This window comes from Pipistrellus hanaki, assembly GCF_964339955.1.
Source record: "Pipistrellus hanaki genome assembly, chromosome: 3".
Classification (NCBI taxonomy): domain Eukaryota; kingdom Metazoa; phylum Chordata; class Mammalia; order Chiroptera; family Vespertilionidae; genus Pipistrellus; species Pipistrellus hanaki.
In genome coordinates this window covers 59,819,202-59,843,097 of record NC_140505.1, presented here as the reverse complement: position 1 = coordinate 59,843,097, position 23,896 = coordinate 59,819,202, and positions in this window count along the sequence as shown.

Below are 23,896 nucleotides of genomic sequence, written 5' to 3'. Positions count from 1 at the left end.
TGCCCCCAAATAATGTCAGAGCTCTCAAGACTGCTACCATCTCACTTCAGATGCCAATTGCAAGCAACCTGAAGTGGCTACAGATCGAAGGTCCTCACAACGCTCTCTTTGTGTTCCATTTATTTGCTAGAGCAGCTCATAGAACTCAGGGGAACACTGATGTTCACCAGTTTATTAGAGAATGTGATAAGGAATAGAGATAGACATCCAGATAAAGAGATAGACAGGGGAGCCCTGGGAGGGACCACAAATGCAGGAGCTACTGTCCACCTGGAGTTGGGGTGCATCACCTTCTCAGTACGTGGATATGTTTACCAACCTGGAAGTTCTCTGAAGCACTGCCGCCCTGCTGCAGCTTTTATTTCAGATGGCGAGAACATTAATTTCTGTTCTTTTTTTAATACCAATTTTTGATCATTTGTCACACCAATGTTTCGTATAGCCCTAAGAAACTCTACAGAGAGAAAACTAGCACATTAGCTGATTATGTAAAATTAAATAATGATGCGGGTTTTTAAATCTATAAAATGGTTTGAAACAATAGTAAGATATAAGATGAATATATATAATCAGGGTACTTATTGATATATTAGTCCACTATACCAAGAAAATGAGAAAAAGTTATTAATTAGTAGAAATTAGATCATTTTTAGTTTTATACATAATTTAAGGGTTTTTCAATTATGGATATTAGTTTGACTATAGCACTAACTTGTACTTCTTTTTCCTCCATTGCTTAAAAATGAAAACTAAGGCATCAAAATATTATGCAATCAATAAGTAATAAATACAAGTTGAATTGATGTAAAAAATGATACATTTTACTTAATAGTATCTTATGTATTTCATGTTATAGATATGTTATATTTTTTTCTGCTTATTTGTATCAGTAATCCAAAGGTTTGCCAGTTTTCATGAATTCAAAGCAAATGGTATTATGTATACCTCTCTCTCGTATTTCTTTTGGCAAAATTAAGTATGATGGTTTAAAATAAAGTGGTTAAAAGAACACTTTAGGATTCCCTCTATTTTCTTAATATTTGCACCAATACACACAGGAGTTTCTGAAGCTGGTGAAGGTCTGAATTTTAAAAATGATGAAGGATCCACTTGCTTTTATTCAAGGCCATGGAGTAGCCTGCACATGACTCAGTGAGACAGGTCAATCTTCCCTGATATTCATTTCTCCTTGGGTCCCTTTCACGTCATTTGTCAGGCTTGTCTCAATGAAAATAAGTCCCATTCATTCTCGATAGGTTGATATTACTACTCTCACTGATGGTCATCTAAAACTTTCTCTCTCTGGAGTCTGCAGATGCTCCTGTATTCATTTTATTATTCTTTAATCTCTCAAAGCATGAGCAACAAAAAAGTAGTAGCATTCTCCATAGTGTGGTTTATTCTTTTTTTATATTCAACAATGTGAGATAGTGAATTTCAGGATTAAAAACCATGCATGCAATACATCACGCCTAGTGATTATTGTGTAAATAAAGGAATGGTCAGGGCACAAAGGCTTTCTTGTCTTTTGACAGGTAACTTAGAGGCTGACAGCACTTAGAACTCCTGAGCTGCAACTTAATACAGTGAGCAATAAAGCAGAGAACAATAGCGCCTGTTGCTTTTATTACCCCTCTAAGGGAGATTTTTATTTTCACTTTGACTTCATAATATTATTAACGATTTTTCAAATGTGCCACTATAATAGAAAACATGGCCCATTTTACTGTCTAAGCTTTCACCTCAATATTTCTTTTTTCTATTTAGGGTTCCATAGCACTTAATTATGTATTAATTGATTTATTCAATTCTCAAACATTTAAAAAATCATTGTAAACCACATTCTAAGAATACTTAAGACAGCAAAACAGTAGAAGGCTGTAGCTATGGCCATATCAATCTAAACTAAAAAATGAAAAATACAAAATATACTAGTAAAAATAAGAGGATACTAACATCAAAGGCACTATGTAGAGTGAAAATAACTGTAAGATTGTATTTCACAGCATCTATAAACTATAATCTTTCATAAGAGGAAGAGATCATTTGGTCTGTCATAAATACAAATGTTCTCTTAAAAGTGCTCTGAACTTGGATTTTTTTTCTGTTTAAAGACTATTTCAAACTGTCTCAATCACTGTCCTTAATCTTCTATTCTCCCTTCTTCCCTCACTCCCCCTATCCTACTAATTCAAATAAAAATAGAATTCACCAAATAAGAAGTCCCTTAACTTTCTGATATAAAAATATCAAATCTATTGAATAGGTGGCCACCTGTGTATTACCATCCTATATAATAAAAACCGGATATGCTAAATGTCTGTTCGACCAGCCGGCCATTCAACCAATCAAAGTGTAATATGCTAATGATGTGCTAAGGTTGCTCAACTGCTTGCTATGATGTGCACTGACCACAAGGGGCAGATGCTCCAACCAGTAGGTTAGCTTGCTGCTGGGGTCTAGCCAATTAGGACTGAGAGAGATGGGCCAGACACTGCCTGGAGTGCTCCTGTGATCCCTTTCTGGCTGGCCAACCTCCCCCATTCCTCCCCTCCCCAGTTGTGCACTTGTTGGGCCTTTCAGCCTGGACTGCACCCTCTCACAATCTGGGACCCTTCGGGGGATGTTGGAGAGCCAGTTTTGGCCTGATCCCACAGGCCAGGCTGAGAGACCCCATTGATACATGAATTTGTGTACCAGGCCTCTAGTAATAAAATGGTTCTTAAACATTTGTGTTCTTTAGAATTACCACAAGAACTTATTAAATAGATTTTGAGTCCAAATTTGAGATAGAACACTCAAATTTGCATTTATATGAGGTTCATATAATCTCCTTGATTCTAGAGAGACTATACATTAATTTCTAAATCATGTAGTAGTTTTTGTATCTTTTATATATAACTAGAGGCCTGGTGCATGAAATTCATGCATTTGGGGGTGGAGGGTCTCTCAGCCCAGCCTCTGCCTTATTGCAGTCCAGGAGACCTAGGAGGATGTCCGACTGACAGCTTAGGCCAGTTCCCATAAAAGCTTTGGCCCACTCCTTGGGCCTAAACCGGCAGCTGGACATCCTTAGCACTGCTGCAGAGGCAAGAGAAGCTCCCACCACCACTGCTGTGTTCACCAGCTGGGAGCCAGCTTCTGGCTGAGTAGCTCACTGCCACCACTGACTACCAGGGGGCAACTCCTGAATTCAGCGTCTTTCCCCTGGTGGTCAGTGTGCATCATAGCGACTGGTGATTCCACAGTCTGATTGATTTGCATATTAGCCTTTTATTATATAGGATGACATATACAAAAGTCTCTCATTCACTAGTATTACTAGCAATAAGCATTTTCCTTAATAAAATAAGACCAAATATTGTAAAGATTATTTCAATCATATAAAATTAAAATGGTCATTTGTAGAACAGCACAATTCTTTTTTAATGTGAATGTATATTTAATTTTCCCAAGAACTAATAATTCCTCTGTTTTCACATTGCTGTCCTAGCTTGGTGGCTTATAATTTTTTGCCTAGAGTAATGCATTAGTCACTAGAGGCCCAGCGCATAAAATTGTGCGTGTGTAGGGTCCCTAGGCCTAGCCTTCAATCAGGGCCATGTCTGATGCCTCATGATATCCCGACGCTCAGCGCCTCCCAGCAATGCCACCTCCGCGCTGCGATACCCTGCAATACTTGCTGCTGTCAGCCCACCATGCTCCGTGATGCACACCACCCTGTGAAGCTCCTTGACACTCACCTCTGCTGTCCAGGGACGCTCTGCGAAGCTCCCCACCCTGTGACACTTCCCGCTGCCACCCAGTGATGATCCCTGACACTCTGCAAATCTAACCTCTGCTGCCCTGTGAGGCTCTACAAAGCTCCCCATACCACAAGTCTCTACAACTCTCTGCAATGCTCTCTGCAGCTGCCTGATGAAGCTCTTCGAGGCTCGCTTCTGCCATACCATGACGCTTCCCAATGCTCCCCACCCCACAACAATCCAAGGTGCTCACCACCCTGCATTGCTCAACACTCCCCAGTGTCTAATACACTTCCTGGTATAAAATAGGGGCACAATTATGTGATACCATAATCAATAAAGAAATTTAAAAAAAATTTAAAAAAAGGTGGACATTAAAAAAATAGGGACACAATGTATAATTTTTATTATAAGTTAATAAAATGTGATTTATATTTTCAGGAGAGAAAAGAGAAGCCCTCTAAGATAAAATAACTTGGTCAAAATAAAACAATTATTTAATGCCTGAGTTTGGGTTTGCTTATAAATGTTGACCTCTTAGCCATTGTAATGAAGCTTCCACTGTGTAAAGAAGATAACAACCAATAACTGGTAGTCCCAGCATTTATAGCATTTCTAAAGACATGAGAGCAGTTTAAAAATGAGTTAAGATGAGTATTCTGAGAAGAGTAAGAAACAGAATATGAAACATTTAAGGAGGTTAATTAGAGGTCAGCATTTATTTTTTTATTTGAAAAAATCTCTATTCAATATCTTAAGAAAATATTAAAATATTTAGGTAGCATAAACCACTCAGCAAGTTGTAGAGGCAGGAAAGTGTGACTGTGGTTTAGCTACCATTGCTTAGAGGGTTTGCATTTGGCACAAAGAGTGAGGAACAACGGGGCTGATGTCATGCAAGAGTCCCAGTGTTAATCACCTAGCTTTTCAGGACTCTAGCAATCATTTTCTGTTTATTCTGTACCTCATATATTCATGTTTATTTTATACTATATATCTAGTTTTATAAAAAGATATTCTTCTTAAAACACTTATTTGTAGAACTGTACTGTAAATATACTTGTAAGTACATTCTCATAAAATGAAATTACCAGGTGTAGTACCAAATCTTCTAGAAATGACTGTAAGAATATTTCCTCACACGTCTAATAAGGTATTAATTTTGCTATTGACAAATAAATTCAAATGAGCATTTTCACATGTTTAAATTAAATGTAATATAACCTGTAAGATTAAGCTAGTGTCATTTTCCTGAAATCTCTTTGTAACCTATTGAATATAGATTATTTTATAGTCAAAATAACTTTTCCTTCAGAAAAGGATTTTTCTTATTGACCTATTCCTTATTCCTTTGATTAAGGAATATGTCAATGATTAAAAGAAAGTAGAAGGAAAGAGCAGCATAATGGCGATGTACAGTTTTAACAGACAGCATGGCAATGAACATGGTTTGGAAATGATAAACGTAGAATGGGAGAGAACAGAACATGCAGCCTCTGCCTGAGAACCAGAGAGTTTGTGTAGTTTCTGGAGGCAGGAAGGAGCTCCAACAGCACCAGGCGATGTCACACAGGCAGGGGAGCTGCAGGAGTGATAAATGTGAGGAAAGACACCAGTAGCACTTTTTTTGCAGATCCTAACAGGTATAACCAAAAAGACTGAACCAAGTTCGGTTTAAGAATCGGTTTTTAATCTCTCCTACAGAGTGAGGAAACCTCTGTGGGTACTAGATAATTGGTGACAGAAGTCCTGGAAGTAAAAAAGATTCACCAACCTCTGAGCTTCATTTGAACCCAGAAGTTCGGTGTGAGTCTCACCTAAATTGCAAGTTTCCCTACTAAGGAAAATAACCATCCAATTAAGTGCGAGACCACGTCATCAGATTTAACTTAGCCTCATGGAAATGGTGCCAATTAATGCAGGGTATGGTATTTAGTGAGAACGTATAAAAGTAGAAAAAGATAATCACATTATAGCATTTTTGTGGTAATGAAAACTACGTGGAAACACTCAATTTGTGAAATGAATTTTAATATATTTAAAAAAACAAAATATTTCATTTAAATAATATTGATATATAGTTACTATTTTGCAAAACTTCTATAAATTAGAAATTGTCTCAAAATAAATAAATGTAAAAAATAATTTCAGGTTTTCAAGATGGTCAAGATGGTGGTGGAGTAGGTGAATCATTCTCCCACTTCCTCCCAGATGAAACTGGAAATAAAACTAAATTGGGAAACATTCAATCTGAATTACCAATTGAAGATTACCTAAAAAGGAGATTCTTAAAGAAGGAAAGACAAAAAAAAAAATCAAGACTGCTAGGAGAGTGGTCTCATAAGAAGGGCTGGCCCACTCCCAGGGAATTTCCCATGAGAGGAGGGAGATCTGGATCCCAGGCTGGGCTTCCCAGCCTAAAGCACTGGATCCAGAACAAGTGTCCATGAAGCATCCAGTGATGAAAGGCCTCAGGGTTTCTATCCACTAGGGAGAGACAGAGCCTGCCATGGACAAAACACTTTTTTTTAAAGGTCCAGAGCACAGGACTTTTGTTCACAGATGCTCACTCTGGGCTTTGGTGAAGACTGGAGTCCCCTGAGTAAAGTCTGGAGTAGGAGGCATTGGGGAAAGAGGTGGGAGAGTGGCTACCAAGATCCTTGGGCTCAGTCATCCCCTGATACCACAGCTGCCACATTTCCTGAGGGTTGCAAGCCCTTCCCAGCAGTAACATCCAGAGAAAAGGAAATTATCCTGGGATGGACCTCACAACACCCTCTGGCATTCCACTCACCCCAACATGTATTGTATCTCAACTTTGCTGGGGAGGCATCAGCAGAGGCCAGGACTAGAGTCTGGGCAGTCTCAGGAGACATCAGTGACTGCTTTGGGGTAGGCCATTCCCAAATTTCCTGGGAACCTGGCTGGTACTTCCCCCTCAGAACTCACAAGATAGCTGATCGAAACTCCCGGCTTCCAGCAGATTCATCAGTCTGTATTCCAGGGGATCTGCCCTGCCTTGGTTAGGGAAATATTCTAAGATAGGCTCAGACTTGTAGCTCTGGGTTGGGGGACATATCCACCATTTTCCCTGAAGTCTTAACAGCACCTCCCCTCATGGCAGATCCAGTGGTCCCATCCTCCTGATTTAAATAAAAGGCCTTTCAGAAACACCCTCTTTAGTGACTTGAGTCTGACAGTTAGCTGGCAGGGGGAGGTGGGCAAAAGTGGATCTCAAAGTGCCTTTGGACATTTGCTGAACTGCCCAGAGCCATGTGCTTTTAAAAGACAGGCCTTGAAGCACAAGCTAAGCTATTACTTCCTGTGAAGCATGAGCTGGCATACAAAACAGTCAACCTCAGACAACATAAGAGCAGGATCCAAAGGAATATGCAAGCAGGCATTAAACCCTGCCTATACTAACTACACTATTATTTATTTCATTATTATTTTTTCCTCTTTATTACTTTTTAAAATCACTTTTCTCTCTTTTTCCTTTATATGTCTTATTTTTCTTAGTCTATTTTTTATTTCTTTTTCCCCCTATTTTTTATTTTTTCTTCCTTTTATTTTTTTCATTTGCATGATTATTTTCTTTCTTGCCATTTTCTCTTTTTATTTTTTTTTACCTTCTTGCTTTTCAGATTATTTTCTTCCCCTTTTTATTCTCATATTATTTTTCTCTTATTAATATTACTCTCTTTTCTCTTGACTAATTCTCTCTTTTGTGATTGTTTTTGCAGTTGTTGTTATGTTATTTTGTTTCCCTTGTTTTGTTTTTCTATCAGTACCTGCTGAATAGCTTACATTATCTGGTTAGGGTTGAGCCTCACAGTGAGCCAGTCTGATGTGAGATCCCGTCCATGATTGGACAACAAAAATAAAGACCAAATTTCAACAGGAAAGTCCATATAACACAAAAGAGACGTTTAAGAGAAGCCAGTTCAGATTAAATGGACTGCAACACTAGGCCCCACAGGACATTTACCTCGTAAGGCCATGCCACAAAGACTGGGAGTTATAGCAGTCCTATATAACATATAGAAAGAAACACAAACAGTCAGTTAAATGGGGAAACAAAGAAACAACCCTGAAATAAAAAAGGAGAAATTTAATTGGAACTACAAGGAAATTAGTGGGAACTACAACAGCATGCAAAAAAATAAATAAATAAATAAAATAAAACAAATAAAAAACAACAACAACAACAAAAACAAACGAACATAAACCATGAATAAGAAATGGTCAGAAATGAAGAAAAATATATTTGACATAAAAAATATGCTGGAATGAATTTAAAATAGTCTGAATGAAGCATATTATGGAATCAGTTATTTGTAAGATTATATAGTAAAAGCTAATCAAAGCAACAAAAAGAAAAAATGAATTTAAAAAATGAGGATAGTTTAAGGGCAGTTTGAGACATGAAATGTAACAATATCTATCTGATAGCGGTACAAGAAGGAGATAAAAGTGAGCAAGGGATAGAAAACATGTTTGAAGAAATAATGACAGAATTTTTCCCTAACCTGGTGAGGGAAAAGTCACATACAAGTTCAGGAAGCACAAAGAATCCTAATCAATATGATCCCCAAAAGAAGACCCACACCAAGGTACATCTAATAAAATGGAAAATAATAAAGAAAAAGAGAGAATCTTAAAGACAGAATGAGTAAAGAAATTCATTACCTGCAAATGAGTTTCCAAAAGGCTGTCAGCTGAGTTTTTAACAAAAATAATTCAGATCATAAGGGAGTGGCATAAAGTATTCATGAAAGGAATTAAAAACAAAGACCTGGAACTAAGACTATTACATGTAGCAAAGCTATCATTTAAAATTGAAGATGAAAATAAAGTGCTTCCCAGACAAAGAAAAAAGCTAATGGCATTCATTACCACCAAATCAGCAGTGCAAGAAATGTTAAAGGGAGTGCTGTAAGAAAAAATATATAGAGAGAGAATCATAAATCTAAATAATAAAAATGGCAATAAATAAGTACCTATCAATAATAACCTTAAATGTAAATACTTTAAATGTTCCAATCAAAATACAATACATAGTATAGCTGAAGGACTAAGAAAAGATTATATATATATATATATATATACTGTCTATAAGAGACCTACCCAGAAAAAAATATTTGCACAGGCTGAAAGTAAGGAGATGAAAAAAAAATCCATAAAAATAAAAACAAGAAGTAAAAATAAAAACAAAAACAAACAAACAAACAAACTGAAGTAGCAATACTCATATCTGACAATATTAACTTCAAAAAAAGTCCTTAGAAGAGACAAAAAAGATGACTACATAATACGAAAAGAATCAATCCAACAAGAGTACATAGTCCTTGTCAACAAAAATACAACCAATATAGGAGCACCTACATAGTATATATTAAAAGCTAGAGACCAGGTATACAAAATTCTTGCGCCAGGGGAGTGTTCCTTAGCCTGGCCACACCCTCTCATAATCTGGGAATTCTGGCCTGTGATCAGGGCCTATCGAAGCTTTCTTTTCCCCAGCTGCTGGCAGCTGGCCCCATCCTCCCTGCTGCTACTGCTTGCCATCTGTATGTCACTGCCTCCTCCTCTCCGCCACTGGTCACCGCCCTCTGTGGGTGACAGGTGATCTTTTGGCTGTCCTGGGCCTTCCTCTATGGGGCAATCCTGGGGCAATGGCAGGGCCCCCTTACCAATCGCATCACACTCTCCCTGGCTGGTCTGGGGCCAGTGCATATTATAGCACGTTCATCAATGCTTATTATAAAATAACAATGGTACATTTCACAGATCTAGAAGAAATATTCCATAAACTTATATGGAACCAAAAAAGACCCCAAATATTCTCAGCAAACAAGAAAGAAGAATAAAATTGAAGTGATCACAACACCAGATACCAAATTATACTACAAAGCCACTGTAATCAAAATAGCCTGGTACTGGCATAAGAAGAGATCAGTTGGAATAGAACAGGGATCTCAGAAATCAACCAACAACTTTATGGTTATATAATATTTTACAAAGAAGGTAAGAGCATACAATGAAGTCAAGACAGTCTCTTCAATAAATGGTATTGGGAAAATTTGACAGGTACATGTAGAAAAAGCAGCTAGACCACCAACTTATACCATATATAAGTATGAACTCAAAATGAATAAAAGACAAATGTAAGTCACAAAACCATTCAAATACTAGTGGTTAAAAAAAAGGCAGTAAAATGTCAGACATATGGAGCAATATTTTGCCCATGTCTTCAAGGGCAAGAACACAGAAAAAAAAAAAATCAACAAACGGGAGTACATCCAACTAAAAAGCATCTGCACAGCAAAATAAAGTTTCACAAAACAAAAAGGGTACATGCCTCATGGGAGAACATATTTGATGATGATTCATATGATAAGGGGTTAATTTCCAAGATATAGAAATAACTTATACAGCTCATCATCAGGAAGACACACTATTCAACTGAAAAATGATCCAAGGACCTGAATAGACACGTCTCCAAAGAGGACATACAGATGGCTAATGGACATATGAAAAAAATGCACACTGCCAGTAATCATCAGGAAGTGCAAATTAAAAACTACAATGAGTTTTCACCTTATACCTCTCACAATGTCCACTATCAATAAATCAGCAGACAAGTGCTGGGCGGATGTGGAGAAAAGGAAACCTTACTACCTAAGGCCATGCCACAAAGACAGGAAGTTATAGCAGTCCTACATAATATTTAGAAACAAATACAAACAGAGCTAAATGGGAAACAAAGAAACAACCCTGAAATAAAATGAGGAATTTCCAGAAAAGGAGCTAAATAAAATGGAGGCAATAAATTATCTGACATAGTGTTCAAAGTAATAGTTATAAAGAGGCTCAAGAAACTTTGTAAGAACTATCAATACAAGGAACTTAATTGGAACTACCAGAAAGTTAGCCAGACAGAAAAAAATAGCTACCATCTGATCCCACTTCTATGTGGAATCTAATGAATAAATTAAACTGATGAACAAAATAGAAACAAAAACTTGTTTATATGGAACAGTCTGACAAATGTCAGAGGGGAGTGGGGACGGGAGGACTAGATAAAGGAAGGTGAAGGTATTATCAATATAAATATATGCATAGCCCATGGACGCAGACATTAGTGTGATGAAGGCCAAGGGAAGAGGGCATTGAGGCTGGGTGGATGTGAGAAAAGTGGGGGGAAATCAGGGACATCTGCAATAGTATCAATAATAAAAATTTAATTAAAATATTTGAGAAAATAGATTTTATTTTAAAATATTATTTCAAAATAAATTGATTTTCAAAAAAAATAGATAAAAATAGACATTCATTGAAACGATAAAATACTTTTCATAAGATTTTACATGTAATTTGTTTTCATTTAAGTAAATTATATCTGCTGTGTGTTTTTTTCTTCAATTTAAATAGAAAACTGGTGTGTGTATTTTCCCCAAAATTTCAGACTAAAGTACTATATCAAACAGAAAATATTTACTATAATTAGAGGATTATTTTTTAAAAATAAATTGTTTTATTGATTTCAGTGAGAGGAAGGAAGAAGGAGAGAAATAGAAACATCAAGTATAGCAGAGAATCACTGAATGGCTGTTTCTTGCATGCCCCACAATGGGAATTAAGCCCACAATCTAGGCATGTGCCCTGACTGGGAACTTCCTGGTTTATGGGTTGATGCTAAACCACTGAGCAACACTGGCCAGGCTAAAGGATTATTTTGAATACTACCATGCTGGGGTGTCAGAATTTGCACCAGTTTTAAATGTGAACACTAAGAGATTAACGTAGAGGGGAAACATATTTTTCAGTCACTGCTTTATTTTAAAGGGCAGAATCTTCACATTTAAGGAAATGGAGTAGGAAATGTCACTAAAAGGTGATTAATGAAATCCCTTCTATTGCAACACTATATTATTGTATAATAAACCTTCTAACAGAAGACATTATGAGAGTGAAAAGAGACACTATCAATTATTTTGTCTGAGCACCAGCCATTAAACTCGGACTTTTTCAGGCAGACTATGAAGTCCATTCTGATATAAACAATTAATTGAATGAATAAATGTGAAATGAGAAAATTTTTCTTTGCATTCTGTAGGTCAGAACATAATTTTTTATTGACTTTCTTCTTCTGACCTATTGTGGAAGACAATGAATTCCAAGAAAACCTTTTGAATTATTCCATTCATCCCATTTCATTCTAGTACAAATATAGTTATAGAAGCATTAGTTTATCACATATACTTATATGTGACATGTTTTATTCATAATATATCTATATATTTATATTAGAGTATAAGGTATATAAAGGCAAGTTACCACTTTTCTCAAGTGTCTTTAGAATTAAAAATAACTTTATTTATTCTTGAATTCTGAGATTATGAGCATTTCTGTATTTGGTAGAACCATAAATAAAGGATTGGACAATTTGGGGTTATAGATTATAAAATAAGATTGAACTGGAGACAACAAATTCAGTGTAACTATAAAAGATTTTTAGAAGAGCATAAAAGTCAAGATATGCCCAAACTATGCTTTCTATACTTGCCACAAATGACATTTTTACTAGTTTGATATTTACAGTTACATAGTAAAAGTACAAAATAAAATAAGCTTAATTAAAAAAAATTGAAGAAAAACTGACATACTGTATTTTATATTTTTTGTAATAATAACCAAAATACTTTCCCTGCTACAACTAGCTGTGACTGAGGGTGACACTAATAAACTTGGCCTTTGTCAAAGAGCAAGTGGATATCAAAACATTGAGTTTTTTTAATTTATTCCACAAAGATTTCTGAGTTGTTTTTAATTTTTAAAAATAAATATCATAAAGGGTAGGTTTTGTGTGAGAAGAAAATTACTGTTATTTTTCAATCCCAGAAATAAATGTATGTCTATCAGCCAGAGACAGAAGTTAAAGTAATATTCATTACTCTCTGAATGAAAAAATACTTTCAATATCTAAGTAATAACAATATCGTCATATTGTATAATGTTTCCTATTGATTTTTTCTTACCTCATCTTCTGACAAGGAGTGAAGAAGAATAAGATAGTTTTAGAAGAATAGGACAAGAATTTTCTATTGAAAAAACAACAGGAAGTTGCTATCAAAGGACTGTCATTTTTGGTTCTGGGGCAGAATGTAAACAAAGAAAACAACCCAATACATAAACACAAAATTTAACCCTAAGGCAAACATTTCTTCTTATTTATAAATCTTGGCAAAATAATTGCAACAGCATCTGCCATTTACTAACAGTATGTGTGAGATTTCTGCTAACATCTCCAAATGTCATATACATTTCTTTTTATTCTAGAACTTTATAAGTTTAGAAATGTTGGTAGTGTTGTGATCCCAATAAGAAGAATGTTTGTGAGCTGACATATGTACCAGAGAATGAGAATAGTAGCAAAATAAGCCACCATTTTGTTATACTTTTTTGAAAACTAAAGAATTTCTACATTTCTTTAAGTGCTATGTTTTAATAACAATTTATTCACATGCATTTACTAGATATGTGAAAACTTGATCAAGTGTTGGAGAAGCATTTCCTGAAGATATTTGTTTATTTCATAATTTTATTTATTTTAGTTTTCAATTTAAGGAAAAATTAAAAAGGTAGTACAGAGAATTCCTTTTACCCTGGGCCAAGTTTCTACTGTACTTAGCATCTTATATTAGAACTATTATAGTAGCCATGTGCATGAATCTGTGCATTAATAGCTTACTGCCTCCCTCCTGTAGCTCTCAGCCCACTGCTCCACCTTCCTGCAGCTCCCTGGCCCCTGCTCATAGCTTGCTCCCCTGCCCCCTCCTGTAGCTTTCTGCCACCCGCTTGTAGCCAGTAGCTTGCTCCCACCCTCCTGTAGCACCCGTCCACTGCCCCTCACTCCCAAACTACCCCTGCTCCATTCCCTTCCTCATATCTTGCTTGCCGGCCCCATCCTGTAGCTCTCTGCTACCTGCTTATAGTTTGTTGGCCCAGCCTCCTGAAGATCCATGAAATGCTTGTTACATGGTCAGTCGTCACACCTCATGGTATAATGCATAATTAGCATATTCCTTTCTTATTATATAGGATAGTGCATTTGTTACTAATATTGAATCAATATTCATACATTATTATTATTAATGAAAGTATAGTTCATTCCAATAGTCATTTTTCTCTTGCAAGATTGCATTTAGGATAAAAATTTATACTGAGTTGGCATTTTTTTTTAAGTCTTTTTGGCTGTGACAGTTTCTTAGACTTAGTTTTTGATAACAGTGAGAATTGGGAGGAGTTGTATTATGTAAAGAGGTCCTATTGGAATTCATCTATTTTTTTTCTCAGATTAGACTGGGGTTATGGATTAGGGGGAAGAAGATAACAGAGGAAAAAGTGCCATTTCATTAATCCTATTAATTGTACATAATGTCAGCAGGCTTTGTCTCTATAAATGCTGTCTTTAAGTGCATGAATGAGGTAGTATTTGTTAGGTTTTTCCAATATAAAGTTACTTCCCCTTTCTTTCTGAATTATATTCTTCGGAATCATATTGCTCAGCAGACACTGAAGGACTAAGGATATCTAGATTATCTGGAATTATTCTACACAGAAAATGTCTATCCCCTATTAATTTTTTTCTACAATCATTTCCTTATAATATCCTGGACTTACAGATATTTATTTTGTACTGCTGACGTTTTTACTGTCTATTTGGTTTAGCCTTTTGCAGAATGCCATATAATTGGAATCATAGGATAAATAGTCTTTTCTAAGATTTACTTCATTATCTTTTTAAAAATATATTTTATTGATTTTTCAGAGATGAAGGGAGAGGGATAGAGAGCTAGAAATATCAATGAGAGGGAAACATCGACCAGTTGCTTCCTGCTCACCCCTCACTGGGAATGTGCCTGCAACCAATGTACATACCCTTAACTGGAATCGAACCTGGGACTTTTCAGAGACTGACACTCTCTCCACTGGCCAACCTGGCTCTGGCTACTTCATTATCTTAATATTCATTTTAGGTTCATCTATGTATTTTTGTAATTTGATTGTTCATTTCTTTTTATTTCTCAATAATATTGCTTTAGAGGAATGTAATATAGTTTGCTTATCCATTCACTTATGGAAACACATGGTGAATTCTCTCCATTCGGCATGATTATGAATAAAGCTGTGGTAGTCATCAACATACTGTTCTGGGTGAGCATACATTTTCAATTCAGTTAGTAAATACCTGGAAACATGATTGTTGGATCTTCTGGTAAGACTAAGGTAAACATTGTAAAAAAATCTCCAAAGTGTCTTCCAAAGTGACTGTGACATTTTGCATTCCCAAGTGCAATGAAGCAAATTTCCTGGTATTCTACTTCTTTAGCAGAATTTAGTGTTGTCAATTAAAAATTTGTTTGACTTTATTATCACTGTGTATTGCTATCATATTATTGCTTTCATTTACAGTTTCCTAATGGCAAATAATTTTGTCTGTCATTTTACATGATTATTTGCTATCGGTATATTTTTGTTAGTGAAGTGTATTTTGCCCATTTTTTAATTGTGCTGCTTTTTATTTTTGAATTTGAATACTTTGCATGATTTAGAGATGATTTTGTTTTGTTTTGTTTTGTTTTTTCAGATGTATGCATTACAAATATTTTCTCCCGGAGGTTGCATGTCTGCTAAATCCCTTAACAGTTTCTTTCATAGGACAGAAGTTTCTTAATTTAATAAAGTCTAATTTATTTTAATGTATTTTGCTTTTATAACTAAAATATCACTAAATCTATGATCAAAATTATTTTCTCATGTATTTTTTCTAGAAATCTTCAAGTTTTGCATTTTACATTTATGTCTATGATCCAACTTTTATTCACTTAGTGAAGTATGTGAGACCTTTATCTAGATTTTTTTGCCTATAAAAACATTTTCAAATTTTCTAGCACAATTGTTAAAAAGTCTACCCTTTCTCATGAATTATATCTATCAAAGATCAATGTGAATCTATTTATCAGTTATCTCTTCTGTTACATTTATATAATAAGTGTGTGTGTGTGTATGTGTATGTGTGTGTGTTGTGTGTTCTTTTACCAATACTATGTCATCTCAATTACTAGAACCTTTTTTTTTTTAAGACAAGTTTTTATTTTGTTGATTTCAGAAAGGGAGAGGGAGAGAGGATAGAAACATCAATGATCAGAGAGAATCATTGATCAGCTGCTTCCTACACTCCGCATACTTGGCATTGAGCCTGCAATCTGGGCATGCCTTAATAGGGAATTGAACCGTGATGTCCTGGTTCATAGGCCAATGTGCAATCACTGAGCCATGCCAGTAAGGCAATTACTGTAGCTTTAAAAAAATATTTTTATTGATTTTTTTTAAAGAAATAGTGTGCAAGAGAGAGAAACATCAATATGAGAGTGAAACATCCATTGACTGCCTCCTACACATCCTCTACCAGGGATCAAGCCCACAACCCCGGAATGTGCCCAGTCCAGAAATCAAACTGGCAACCTTTCAGTGCACAGGAGGGCACCCAACCAACTGAGCCACACCGGCCAGAACTACAGCTTCATAATAAGTGTTATTCTCCAGGTAAAAGACTCTCAGTTATTACTATTTGTTTTATCTTTCTAGATTTGACTTCTGTTTGACTTCATTTATCTAATCGGTCCAAAGTTTAAGAAAATTGACTTTGACTTTTCCAGTTTGTTTAGCATCTATTTTTGGTCATAAAATTGGGAGTGACAACTTTCAAGAGCTCTTATACGTTAAAGCTTAACTTAACCAGAGGAAGATAGACAGGCAGATTATGATAGATAGATGATTAATGATAGATAGATAGATGATAGATAATTTTAACACTGAATTTATAGAGACTCCAATATTTTATACTGGATTACTTTATTGTTAAATTTAATAAAGGTAACATGATAACAATGAGGAAAATATTATCTATCAAGTCCTTCCTGAGAAAAAATAAAAAACTGGAAGGAGTAAACTTTTCTTTTACAGTATTAGATATTCTAAATTAATAAGAATTTAAAAAATGATGTATTATTTTGTAACAGTTCATGTCAAATTTTCTGTAGGTACATAAATGACTTATTTTCAGATTCATAATGACATTTTAAAGGATATGTTATATTGCTTCATGCACTGTTTAAAAAAAACAGAATAATGTTTAATTTTAATTGTAAAAGGAAGAGGTTGGGTAAAAATAAATAAATAAATAAATAAATAAATAAATAAATAAATAAAAAAGTAGGTCTCCTTCTAAATCAGGAATTTGGAAAACAAGACTATTTTTTCTTGATCTTTATTTGGTATATTCACCATAGAATTAATTCCAAGAAAGTCAACTAGTTAAACAAGTCTTATATTATGTTTCTCATAAAAATATATTTTCAGAGTTATTTTATTATTATATCAGATATCTTTAATTTATGAGAGACATTAGCAATTGACATATAAAAATAGACATATGCAGGTTTGTATGTAAATGCATCCTTTATTGCATATATTTCATATAAACATTGGTTTCTTTAAACTTCTGCAGATAGGAAATATTTTCAACCTAAACTGATATTTTGACTGAAATTTCTTATTTTTTTCCAGCAGCACTTAAAACAGCAGAATATTTGCTTTGTTTTTTTTTTCTCCAAGACTTTGGTTTTTTGGATTTTAACTTAGAGTATCCGCTTGGTATCTTCTTATCAAACTTCTTTTGGTCTTCAATATATTCCTGACCCAACTAAAAGTAACTTTACTCTTTGTGTGAAATTTATTTACCCTATTTACTCTGACTGCTCTGGATATTTATTTACAGGATATTTTTTTATAATTAACTTTTTGATTCCATTCTATCTTACAAAGGGGGAAGGCATAGTTGTTCAATGATACAATTAAAATAAAATTCTGGTATTATTGATTGAGATTATAAATAAATCAAGTTAATAGCTGTTTCCTTTAATATACATGTAACATGAAAATTTGCAACATATTTTGAATAATGAAAACATGGCTTTATTAAATAGTTTACCAAGTATGCATTTTTAAAGCTCTACTATCTCATTTTATACATTTAATGGAAACCTTTGATAAATGTCCAAATGAAATGAAAATATATATAATCCTAAGAATACTTTTTATAACTAAAATTTGATAGCTTCCTGTTGATTCTTCAACTAAATTTTACTGAAAATTGTCAGAGGTGCCTTATATAAGCCAACTGGATGCCTTTCTCAAACCACAGGAATCCTTACTGTTCCATGAGTCATTCTCTGTGGGTTTACTTTGCCTTTGAATCACCATAGGGGTGAGAGGTCTTGAAACAGAATTGAATGAATGAACAAACATACTCTAAGGAACCTAGACCTTTGTGTCTCGGCATGACAAAAACAACTTTCCTTTAAATTTGTCTCTCTGCATGAACAGTCTGATTGGTTTTATGTGCAGATGGTTGCAATTTTCTTATGCAACAGCCCAAGGACTTGAAAGTTTTCTGCTGATAAATTATAACATACCCTTCTTATAAGAAAATATGTCTGTCTTTAGAATTTCATAATAACTTCTGGTTTATATATATATTAGTATTCCTATTGTTCCGGGTCAAACTAAAGTAATTATTATCAACTAGAGGCCCAGTGAATGAAATTTGTGCACAGGGGTGTGTGTGTCCCTTAGCCCAGCCTGCACCCTCTCCAATCTGGGAACCCTTGAGAGATGTCTGACTGTCTGTTTAGGCCCAATCTTGCTGGATCCCAACTGCTCACCTGCCTGCCTTCCTGATTGCCCCTAACTGCTTTTGCCTGCCAACCTGATCACCCCCTAAACACTCTCCTGCCAGCCAGATTAATGCCTAACTGCTCCCCTGCCAGCCTGGTTGCTCATAACTGCCCTCCCCTGCTCGCCTGATTGCCCACAACTGCCATCCCTTGCAGGACTGGTCCCTCCCAAATGCCCTCCCGGGTTGACCATATTGTGGAGGCCATCTTGTGTCCAGATGGAGCAGCCATCTTTGACCACATGGGGGCAGACATCTTGTGTGTGGTAGTGATAGTCAATTTGCATATTACTCTTTTGTTAGATAGGATAGGCAGTATTTCCCAACCTTCTCTCATGATGAGAATCACCTGGTGGAGTTGTTAAAACACAGATTCCTGAATCCCAACTAAGAAGTGCTAAACTAGGATTTTTGAGAACATATAGGTAAAATTGTATACTTAACTAGTGCTCTAAGACAGATGTTATATACAGAGCACTAAGTTAGGTATGCAATTTTACCTATATGTTCTCAAAAATCCTATTGATAGTTTAGCACTTCTTAGTTGGGATTCAGGAATCTGTGTTTTAACAACTCCACCAGGTGATTCTCATCATGAGAGAAGGTTGGGAAACACTGGGATAGAGGACTGGTGCAAGTGTGGGGGCCAGCTGGTTTGCAGTGAAGGGTTTCCTGGATTAGGGTAGGATTTCCCTTGGGGCATAGGGCAGCCTGGGTGAGGGGCCTGAGGTGGTTTTCAGGTCACCCACACTCTCTGGCAACCCAAGTGGAGGCCCTGGTATCTGGAATTTATCTTCTGTAACTGAAACTTTGGCCTTGAGCAGAGGCCAGGACAGGCCAGGGTAGTCGGGAAACTTAGGTTCCTCCATCACTAGGGGAAACCCAAGCATCCTGCTCTCTCCAGCTTTGAGGCCACCACCATATTTGTTGGGTTAATTTGCATACTCACTTCTGATTGGCTAATGGGCATGGCTAGTGTGCATAGCGGAGGTATGATCAATTTGCATGTTTTTCTTATATTAGATAGAATAGATATTTCCCTCCTTTTTATTTCTTTCTTAATAGTCCAGGCTGCATTTACACTTGAACCAAAAGTCTCATCTGCTGTGAGTGTGCCATTTATTTTTGATCCAAAGCCAATTACATTGAAGTGCCCAATAAGCATGAAACTACAATTCCCATAAAATGATTTGAAAATAGATAGCTGGGAACTTAGAGTTCTTCTATGACTCTTGTTTGAGGACCTTATTCTAATAACCACTTATGTGTAATCAGATAGACTTTATGCCACCTCATCTTGTAAATGGACCATGTGAATGTTTCCCTGTTATTGCTGCCATAGCTCAAAGACTATACAAGGGATACTAGTAATTCTGCCTGAAACAAATTACTCTTCCAGCAATAGAAATTACAATGGATTTCACATAATTCATGTCTCTATACTGTGGAGACATATAAAAATTGCTTAGGAGATATAGAATTGAGCCATTAAAATGTCTTTTCTGTTAAATTTACTACTGAGATATTTTTGTAGATAAATAAATAAAAGAAAAATTATTTGGGGTTCACCTTATGTCATTAAGTATGTTATGCTAACTACGATACTTGTTTCAGTATTTGTGAAATATAAATGTTAAGTATGTAAGATAACTGTCCCCCAATATCTTCTTTTTGTTTAACCAGTTCCAGGCATGATTAACTTCATTGTGCTTTGTGTAAGTAATGGTATTTAAAGATGTGCAGCTAAATTTTGACCATCTTTGATTAAGACAAACATTTAAATCTAAAAATTGAAGAAATCTAGAAATTAATAAACTTTTTCATTGTTGTCAAGTGTGTTATTTAAAATTGTGAGGCAATAAATATTGAATGAAACCTACATAAGTACTTTATTACATTTGAGCAGAACCAAATCTTCCATTAGCATTATGTATAAGTTGGAGAGTAAAATCTCAAATTATACAATAAATCCATATACTGGCACATATGTGGAATATAGGTTGGAAATATATAATGTATTCATATAACATGCTAAAATCATGAATTAGATAATCCAAAGAATCTTAGTAATGCAATTAAAATAATAAAAATTTGAGCAAAATTTTAACACTTGTTTTTCAGAATATTTGAAGGCTTTTTTTTTTTTTTTACCAATATCTTGTGAATTTGTTTAATAATTGTCTAATACTAAAACTTTTAGGTCTAAGATTGTATCTTCCATTCCAAGAGTTGAAAAGGAAACAAGAACTCCATTTTTGCACAGACCTGAGCCAAAACACCTCTCTTAGCTCACATTGTGCCTGACATGTACATATTAGGCAGGGAGAGAAATCCAGTGGGACAACGTGGGTCCATCATTTATTCTTCAGCTGAAAATGAAGTTAGCTCCATTTGAAATGCATTGCACTAATGGGCTGGATTATCTGTTGCATTTTGAGATCATTATCCTCACTTTCAAAGTTACCTCTTTTTTTCTAATAGAAAATAAGCCATTAATTACATTTTTCAGATTTACTTGCCTTTATGATCTCGTGTGTTTGCACTAGAATTTTTTAATGTGATTCAATTATATGGAATTTAAAATGTAGAAGAAAGCAAAAATTTGTTATTCTCTGGGGGCATTGCAGACAGTGTCACTGGCAGATGTGAGAAACCTCCAGTCTTTTATTGGTCAACTATATGAAGATGGATTATTGGAAAAGCTAAGAAAACAGTAAAATAAATTTAGAATGTGACAAATATCAATTAATTCAACAGTATGTGTCTTGTCTGACTTATTTCACTTAGTAAAATATTCTGAAGAACACCCACCCATGATGTCTCAAATGGCAGTGCTTCATCTTTCCTATGGCAGAGTAGCATTCCACTCTATTTATATTTTGCAAATTTGAAAATTTATAAAATAACTTACCTTCTCCATAGTATAAAATTCTATGGAGCATAATATTTACTTCATCATAACACCACTATTTTCAACTAAATAGAATTTCAATAAACAAATTTTTTTTAAAGTTCATTATTTTGACAACAAAGGAGTTATCAGTTTAGTGTGTATGCTTAATATGTATTATTCATATTGGTTCATTCTAGAATGTTCTGGCAATACTAATAATATTATTTTTAAGATGTTTAATTTTCATAATTCACTTAATTGGAAAAACATTAAAAAAAAACACAAAACTACCTCACTCGTATGAAAACCAAAACCGTCTTTAAGAAAATTAAGAGATTGATAAAATTAACAACATTTCAAATATATGTGGGTACTTATTCTTTTCCTATAAGAAAATTCACATCATATAAGAATTTTTAAGATATTATTTCATATATGCTATAATCTCCTTTAAAAATTATATTTAAAGAAACGTATTAATTATAATTTTATTTTAGCAATAATTCAAATTTTATTTTTCAAGTTATATAAATATAGCCACAGCTTGAATAGTTTTTGCAAAATAATACTTTGTCAATTTTTTTAATTAATGTATTCTTGGGATAGCCATCTGTACAGTCTTGCTGTTTTGTAATACAGAGCATTCCAAACTCATTTTTGCAAAATTTAACTACTATTACATAAAATAATTATGGTACCATTAAAATAATCTAATGGAACAATTGCAAAAAACAATGGCACTAAAATAAAAGGCAGCTTATTATTCAAATATATAAAACAAAGGTTCTTATTAAATTACACACAATGTTAAATTAGATTTTGCAATATTTTTGTGAACATATATTATTTCATTTGAATCAGATTTGTTTACATTTAAGTTGAATTATCTTCTTAAAACCTCAGTTATCTAAGTAAATTGACAAAGCAAGGGAAAATTAGTAAAACCTAGTTGCCTTAGTACAATGCAATCACATCAAATCAGAAAAGAATGAAAAATGCATAGCTCAATATAGGCTGAATATTCATTAATCTGTTTTTTTTCTCTATTACTACAGAGAACTGCTGTACACCAAAAGTTGTTCTGAAGAAAAATAAATCTCAATCAACATAATAACAAGCAATATAGAATTAAAAATTAAATTTTATTCTATTACCTAGGTAATGCAGGACAGAAAGATAATACCAAAATTATAATTTCTGTTTGTATTTTATTATAAACTATACATATATATATTTTTTTTCTTTCCTGAGTAAACATGTGGTAGTAAAAGAAACGTTAGACTGAAATTCTTTTTATGACATTTAAAAAATACCCTATCAAAAAGTCCCATTGTGGGAAATCTATAAATAATGAGTTGATATTTGCCTTTTTATAAATATTAGTTAATTTATTAAAAATAAAATTGCTTAAAATTATGACTAAGATATTTTGAGTGAAAATCTTTGTAGGAAAATATTAGAGAAATAATTATTTATTTTATGATCTTATTGAATATGTTGTGTTCAATATAGATGTAAATGTACTTTGATTATGCTCTTCGGGATATGAGTTCACTTTATTATTAGAGCACTTGTCATGGCTCAGTAAGTGAAAAGCAGATTAAATGAGTGGCTGTGTCTGCTGACCAGCCTTGAGTCTCCCATGAACTAGCCAAGTGACAATTCCCTTGATGTCTCAGCGAGAACCGGAGCATGGAAACATTCATTTCCTCAAAGCATTATCCATCTAAGTAGTAGAAGCACATTTAGAAAGTAGCTTTCAAACTGCAGTATATGGGTCCACTGAAAAAGAGGAAGCAAAGTAGAAAGGACCTCTGTCCATCCTGTCTTCAACCAGACTGCAGTTTCAATATTATTTTATGTAATGGGGTTTATTGTCAAATTTATTCTTGGTGTATATATATTTTTATCTATTTGGATATAATTGTATATCATAATATATGATAATTACATATGCTTTATTGGTATGTTAAATAAGATATGTTATACATTTATTAAATATTTACGTGTAATTACATATATGTGCACATATAAATATAGATTCAAGTGTGTATATATACATATATGCATATCTATACTAATAATAGACAAATATATAAATTGATCATACCTCTGTGACACCCACAGTCAATCAGAAGTTAGTATGCAAATTAACCCAACCAAGATGGTGGACCTGTAGATAGTGCCAAAATCCTAGACAGTGTGCTGAGCAGCTGGGGGTGAGGCAGGTGCCCACCCACACTCTGCATAGCCATGGTGATGTGATGGGCACCCCCAAGGCCCCGCCTTCTTTGAGCCTGTGGCTAGTGTGCATGTGTGCCAGTGCCAAGTGGCTGGGGTCCCCAGGGACACCACTGGATTGTCTGGTTCCATCAGCCCAGCTTGGGGGCAGTCCTTTTGGTTTGTGTATACCCGGGACCCAAAGCAGAAGCACTGAGCACATGGAGCACCAGG